This window comes from Schistocerca piceifrons, unplaced genomic scaffold, assembly GCF_021461385.2.
Source record: "Schistocerca piceifrons isolate TAMUIC-IGC-003096 unplaced genomic scaffold, iqSchPice1.1 HiC_scaffold_2041, whole genome shotgun sequence".
Lineage (NCBI taxonomy): Eukaryota > Metazoa > Arthropoda > Insecta > Orthoptera > Acrididae > Schistocerca > Schistocerca piceifrons.
The window spans coordinates 27,501-35,000 of record NW_025727946.1 but is presented as its reverse complement, the minus strand read 5'-3'; the positions used below and the strand labels follow the sequence as shown (position 1 = coordinate 35,000).

At 51.9% G+C, this 7,500-nt stretch overlaps 1 pseudogene; it reads right to left on the bottom strand.

Annotated features, from left to right (window-relative positions):
- Positions 1 to 7,500, bottom strand: part of LOC124741992 — a 10,511-nt pseudogene that overhangs the window by 2,326 nt on the left and 685 nt on the right.

Below are 7,500 nucleotides of genomic sequence, written 5' to 3'. Positions count from 1 at the left end.
TCGATTTTTTATATCTTTGACAGTTACCAGGGGCATGCCCATAATATCCCGAACATGATCTATGTCACCTTTATGCAGCCAGTAAAAAGCGGCGTATTGCCGTATTATCAAATCTAAAGGACATAGCCCCATTATAACTAATAACGCATCAATAGGACTGGTGCCGAAGGCACCCACACACCTTATCAACACATTCCTTTGTATGCGTCGAATCTGCATTGCCGGCCTCACCAAGGCTAACCTGTGGGCCCACACACTTGCTCCATACCCGACTACTGGAGCCAACAGACAATTGTGATACATATGAATGGCCTTCACAGGAAGGTGAAAGCGTCGTTGTCCAATTGAGATTAATTTGTTAAACAGAGCCATAGACTTGGTGGCCACTTGCTCAATGTGCTCAATGAAATTCCATCTTTCATCTAAGTGGACACCGAGGTATCTAGCAGATCTTTTCCTAGAGACTGCCACATTGTTTATTCGTACAGTAGGATCTCTATTTAACTTGCCTTTCAGCATCATGTACACCGATTTCTGGGGTGCCACTGTCAGTTTTGATTGTCCACACCAACTAAGCAGTATGGCAATGGCCTCTCGTGAACGCTCTTCAATTGCCATGCGACTATTTCCCTCAACCAATATCACGAGATCATCCGCGTAGGCAACTACCCCCAACACCGAGGCATCCCTCTGCAAGTTGGTCAGCAGAGGTTCCATCATAATATCCCAGAATACTGGGCCCAACACAGATCCCTGGGGACAACCCCGGGATAACCATTTGGATACCACAGTGCCAGGGGCAGTTATCCTGGCAAGCCTTCCATCGCAGTAAGCCCCCAGACAACCATACAGCGGACCAGGACACCCTATCTCCCGAAGACGGGAGAAGAGCGCTGGCCACCACAGGTTATCGAAGGCTCCCGAGATGTCCACCATGATCCCCAGAACGTATGTCGCCCTGGCAGAGTGGACAGTCCGAGCAACCTCATTGATCGCATCCTGTGTGGAGCGACCCTTTCGGAACCCGAACTGCCGATCACTCATGCCATAAAGCATTCGGTGACTGTACAACCTGTCGACTAGTAACTTTTCAAAGGCCTTGCCCAGAACATCCAATAAACAGATCGGTCTATATGATTTTGCTAGCTGTGGGTCCTTCTCGGGACCCTTCTTAATTATAACCACCTCTGCGATCTTCCACTGAGTTGGATATACACCACGTTCCAGACATAGATTGTATATTTTAACAAGCACTGGAGCCAGCTGTGGGGCCAGGAACTGCAAGATCTCAGCTGGTATATGATCTGGTCCTGGGGCCTTGCGCCTTGCAAAAGTATGAAGCGCAGCCACCACCTCCTCAGCAGAGAAGGGGTATACCGCCGCCTCATTAACGTACTGCTGCAGCAGTCCCTGGCGTATTCCCCGCTGCTCCTCAGTGTCCTCATTTTCTGTATCATCAGGCAGCAAAGTGTGCAGTAACACACTTGCTGTCTCCTCCCAAGTCGTAGTGTACCCACCTCCTTCCAATCGCAGGGTGGAGAACATAGTCGGAGACCTAATTTTCTCCCGGACCAGTTTGTAGGGGACACCCCAAGGGTCCATCCCCAACTGGTCCTTGACAAATGTTTCCCAGGATAATCTTCTTGTGGTCTGTACCATGTTGACATACCTCTCTTTTAATCTTCTATATATTCTCAAATGATACTGTCTCTCGTCCTGGGCGAAGCTCCTTTGATAGTTACGCCGCGCCCGCCTGACAGACCGCTTAAGCGCGGTCAGTTCTGGGGACCACGGAGTAGCCTGCTTGCGAACATACCTCGCAACACGTGGAACAGAAACAGCAATAGCTGCTTCGATAGAAACCAATAGGTCTCCTACTGCACCGTCCACATCTGCAATTTCCATATCCAGCTCTGGTGGTCGAAACTCCTGCGCCAGCCTTTCCCAATTCGTTTTAGCGTAATTGTATCTCTCAACCAAGTCCCCAAGATCTTCTGTAACCTCTGTCTCATAGTTGAAAAATATACAATTGTGGTCACTGATCGTGACGTTCTCAGAAACACACCACTGGAGCACATGAGGCGCAGCACTCAGAGTCGCTAGTGTTACATCAATGTTTGAGACCGCGCCAGCCCTTCCAGAGAAGGTAGGCGGGTGCCCAGGTTGATTTAAGACAATCAGATTCGCTTCCATTATTAGGTCCTCCAACTCCGAGCCCCGATCGTCCCGCTCCAGGCTGTGCCACATCGGGGACTTGGCATTTGCATCCATACAAATTATTACTGACTGACCTGCTAAGGTCCTAAGTATCCATCTTAACTGGTCCAAAAAAGTAACAATGTCCTGTCGAAATTGACAATATACATTTACAATGTATAATATATGTGTTAACATGTTTGTTTGGACCACAGTTATATGTTCATTACAAAACTGATTTAGAACAGTTAATCTGATGAGCTTGTTTAAAACCACAACCGCACACATGGGGTTCTCACCAGAGAATGCCACTTGCGCGGCCGCCGGAAAACCAGGGATTCGACCAGCGCAGGAGGCTGGTTCCTGTATCATAATAATGTCCAGTTGTTCTTCTTCCGCCACTTTACGCAATTCCTGCGTAACCATGTGGCTACGCATAGCGTTGATTTGCAACATCCTGAATCTCCCCATTACCCAGGGGGATAGTAGACGTGCAAACGACTGGCGGGCCAAGGCTTCGAGAGATCAATGACGTTACGCCCATACATTTTGACCATGTCCTTAAAGATCTTATCAAGATCAAATATGCGACCGCGCCTATCAAAAACTTTAATGACTAATTCCTGTAATTGCTCCAACTCAGGCGGAATGTTAGCGGCGGACAACTGAATGCAATCTACATCCTCCAGAGCTGGATAAGTAATGTCTTCACCATTAGGGTGTCCCTTCCTGACCAGCTGCCTCAGTGCCGTAGTAAGTAATGAAGGCTCCTCCAGCCTTGACAGCCGAACCAACTCCTCCAAATCTTTGTATATATTTTTTGGATCAACTTGTCTATAACTGATCCCTTCACCAGATTTTTCATGTCTGTCTACTTCCACTACACTACTTATATTTACACTATTTACAATTACACTTCCGTCACCATTGTTACCAATTTGCACTACACTACTTGCATCTACACTATTTACAGTTCCATCTCCATCACAACTGCCACCACCTCCTGTTACCAGGGCAGTAACACGTGATGCATCTTCATCCTCCTTTGGACCCATCGTTGATTCCATTTCCGCAGAGGTCGACGGCTGAATCGAAAGGCGGTTAACACCCGCCTCCAAATCATCTACCGTCTGAACTCCAACTTCCACGGTCAAACAGCCAGCTGACCCGGAGAAGCACTCTGGATCAGCCAACGAACCTGTGGAAAGAGCTTTAGATATTAATTTACCCCTCTCTGCATCTCGTTTGATTTTACTCGGAGATTTTCTTTTAACAGTCTTAATGGTCGCCATAATCGGTTCTCTGTATTATTCTATCCAGAAACATTTTGTAAGTGGGGCAGTCTTTGACTCCCCCACACTTACGCCCTCTCTTACTGCAGGGTATACATATGGATGGGCGATCCTTGCTTCTACAATCTCTTTTGTCATGCCCAGTCTGCCCACAATGGGCACAGATAACTTCAGTTACAGTACAGAACTTGTTAGTATGATTCAGATCATAACATTTAGTACATCTGGATACTGCTAAGTAATCTTTAACATTAAGAGCTGAATATCCCACATATAGTCTACCTATTCTTGTCAACAATTTCCACAACTCGGGAGAAACCTCCACCACATGGTGAACTGTCAGTTTTTCCCGAGGACCAACTTTAAACTTCAACTTAAATTGTTCATCAAACTCAACTCGAGTCATTGATACATCAAAATTCTGACTGTATATCGCGTCCAACAGATCATCCGCACTTAGATGAGTTGGTACATCGTACATACACATCAATGGTCGACGTTTCCGCGGAGGTTCACATTTAACTTTCTCCGTTAACTGGGAATTGGAAAGTATCTTATTACTGTCCTCTTGAGTTGCAGTTTCGACTATCAACACATTTTTAGCCGTTCTGACACTATTAATTTTAATTTTGTCTCGCTTCGGATTCACGCATTTCTCAAAAACGGATTTCACCGCCCGTATGTCCTCACCAGATTTAGGCTTTATAAACACAGTAGGTACCGTTTTTTGAATATTTTTCTGGATAGTTTCTTTTGCCGTCGGCGCTTTGCCCACAGGGGCAGCTGCGACTGCGGCATAAGTTTTCGCACTGACTGGCTGGCTTCTCAGACGTTCATTCTCGCGCTCTAGTTCCATAACCCTTCCCTCTAGTTGGGAGTGAGCTATCGCCCAACCCGACACAAAGTCTCTAATATTATTTATGGCATAATTGCCGATCTTTCCATTCTTAATACTCGAATCGAGTAACTTCAAAAATTTTGCATGTCGCTCAGCGACAGACAAGCTCTCTTCGATCTCGCATCGAGGCACATCGTCACTCTCTATGTTTTCAGCCATATTTGACATTTAGAGAGTGAAAAAGTGGAGGCCCGTCTCTTTCCCCGGACCGGCCTCTCTGGCATGGGGGGAGGCTAAATGCAGCTCGCTCACCGGTCCCGCCCCTTGACCAAGAGCTTTCAACAACTGAGCTGCTAGGTTTAGCACGCCGTGGGAACAGCGCACTAGTCCTCTTCGACTGCTGCATCATCGAAGTTTTCTCCCGCTCCCTTACCGACGAATGCCTCCCGCATTCCGGGAGAGCGGATTCACCCTCCGTCCTTCGCCCCCTACTAGGCCGAGTTTCCACCAAAAGGCTAAAGACCCGGTCCTACTCAGGTGCCGGGCCGGTCCCCCAGACGTTCGGGGGTCTGGACCCATCTAACCTAACCGGGGACGTGTCACCACGCCCCGGCTTGGCGGATCATGCCCCGGAATTCCAGGGGCAAGGCGGGTGACCTTCGCCGACTTGGGCCAGGATCCCGCCGCGACAAATGCAGCAGCCGGAACCGGCGTACAAGATATTCAGTACGCCGTCGCGCCCCTGCCCTTCGGTCGCCCGAAGGCTTAACAGCTGCACCCCGAGAAGGCGAGCAGGAGCACTTGAGAAGGAGAGGCTAAGATGTTCGAGTCGCATCCTTCCCCTGCTGCCTATTGCCAACCATGAGCCCACGCAAATCGGGGCACACAGCATGAGACAGCCGCAGATAGGGACAGCGGGAATCTCGTTAATCCATTCATGCGCGTCACTAATTAGATGACGAGGCATTTGGCTACCTTAAGAGAGTCATAGTTACTCCCGCCGTTTACCCGCGCTTGCTTGAATTTCTTCACGTTGACATTCAGAGCACTGGGCAGAAATCACATTGCGTCAACACCCGCTAGGGCCATCGCAATGCTTTGTTTTAATTAGACAGTCGGATTCCCCCAGTCCGTGCCAGTTCTGAGTTGATCGTTGAATGGCGGCCGAAGAGAATCCGCGCACCCGCGCGCCCCCGGAGGAGCACGCTAAGGCGGACGCGGCCTCGCAGCAAGGAAGATCCGTGGGAGGCCAAGGCACGGGACCGAGCTCGGATCCTGCACGCAGGTTGAAGCACCGGGGCGCGAACGCCGCGCAGGCGCGCGCATCCTGCACCGCCGGCCAGCACGAGGCCGACCAACGGCGAGAGCAGACCACGCCCGCGCTAAACGCCCGCACTTACCGGCACCCCTACGGCACTCACCTCGCCCAGGCCCGGCACGTTAGCGCTGACCCACTTCCCGACCAAGCCCGACACGCCCCGATCCTCAGAGCCAATCCTTATCCCGAAGTTACGGATCCAATTTGCCGACTTCCCTTACCTACATTATTCTATCGACTAGAGGCTCTTCACCTTGGAGACCTGCTGCGGATATGGGTACGAACCGGCGCGACACCTCCACGTGGCCCTCTCCCGGATTTTCAAGGTCCGAGGGGAAGATCGGGACACCGCCGCAACTGCGGTGCTCTTCGCGTTCCAAACCCTATCTCCCTGCTAGAGGATTCCAGGGAACTCGAACGCTCATGCAGAAAAGAAAACTCTTCCCCGATCTCCCGACGGCGTCTCCGGGTCCTTTTGGGTTACCCCGACGAGCATCTCTAAAAGAGGGGCCCGACTTGTATCGGTTCCGCTGCCGGGTTCCGGAATAGGAACCGGATTCCCTTTCGCCCAACGGGGGCCAGCACAAAGCGCATCATGCTATGACGGCCCCCATCAACATCGGATTTCTCCTAGGGCTTAGGATCGACTGACTCGTGTGCAACGGCTGTTCACACGAAACCCTTCTCCGCGTCAGCCCTCCAGGGCCTCGCTGGAGTATTTGCTACTACCACCAAGATCTGCACCGACGGCGGCTCCAGGCAGGCTCACGCCCAGACCCTTCTGCGCCCACCGCCGCGACCCTCCTACTCGTCAGGGCTTCGCGGCCGGCCGCAAGGACCGGCCATGACTGCCAGACTGACGGCCGAGTATAGGCACGACGCTTCAGCGCCATCCATTTTCAGGGCTAGTTGCTTCGGCAGGTGAGTTGTTACACACTCCTTAGCGGATTCCGACTTCCATGGCCACCGTCCTGCTGTCTTAAGCAACCAACGCCTTTCATGGTTTCCCATGAGCGTCGATTCGGGCGCCTTAACTCGGCGTTTGGTTCATCCCACAGCGCCAGTTCTGCTTACCAAAAGTGGCCCACTTGGCACTCCGATCCGAGTCGTTTGCTCGCGGCTTCAGCATATCAAGCAAGCCGGAGATCTCACCCATTTAAAGTTTGAGAATAGGTTGAGGTCGTTTCGGCCCCAAGGCCTCTAATCATTCGCTTTACCGGATGAGACTCGTACGAGCACCAGCTATCCTGAGGGAAACTTCGGAGGGAACCAGCTACTAGATGGTTCGATTAGTCTTTCGCCCCTATACCCAGCTCCGACGATCGATTTGCACGTCAGAATCGCTACGGACCTCCATCAGGGTTTCCCCTGACTTCGTCCTGGCCAGGCATAGTTCACCATCTTTCGGGTCCCAACGTGTACGCTCTAGGTGCGCCTCACCTCGCAATGAGGACGAGACGCCCCGGGAGTGCGGAGGCCGCCGCCCCGTGAAGGGCGGGGAAGCCCCATCCTCCCTCGGCCCGCGCAAGGCGAGACCTTCACTTTCATTACGCCTTTAGGTTTCGTACAGCCCAATGACTCGCGCACATGTTAGACTCCTTGGTCCGTGTTTCAAGACGGGTCGTGAAATTGTCCAAAGCTGAAGCGCCGCTGACGGGAGCGATTATTCCGCCCGAGAGCATCCCGAGCCAACAGCGGCGCGGGTCCGGGGCCGGGCCAGGTAGGTCCGTCATCCGGGAAGAACCGCGCGCGCTTGCCGGGAGCCCGAGCGCCCAAAGGGGCGAATCGACTCCTCCAGATATACCGCCGGGCAGCCAGCCAGGACACCGGGGCTCTGCCCAACAGACGCGAACCGA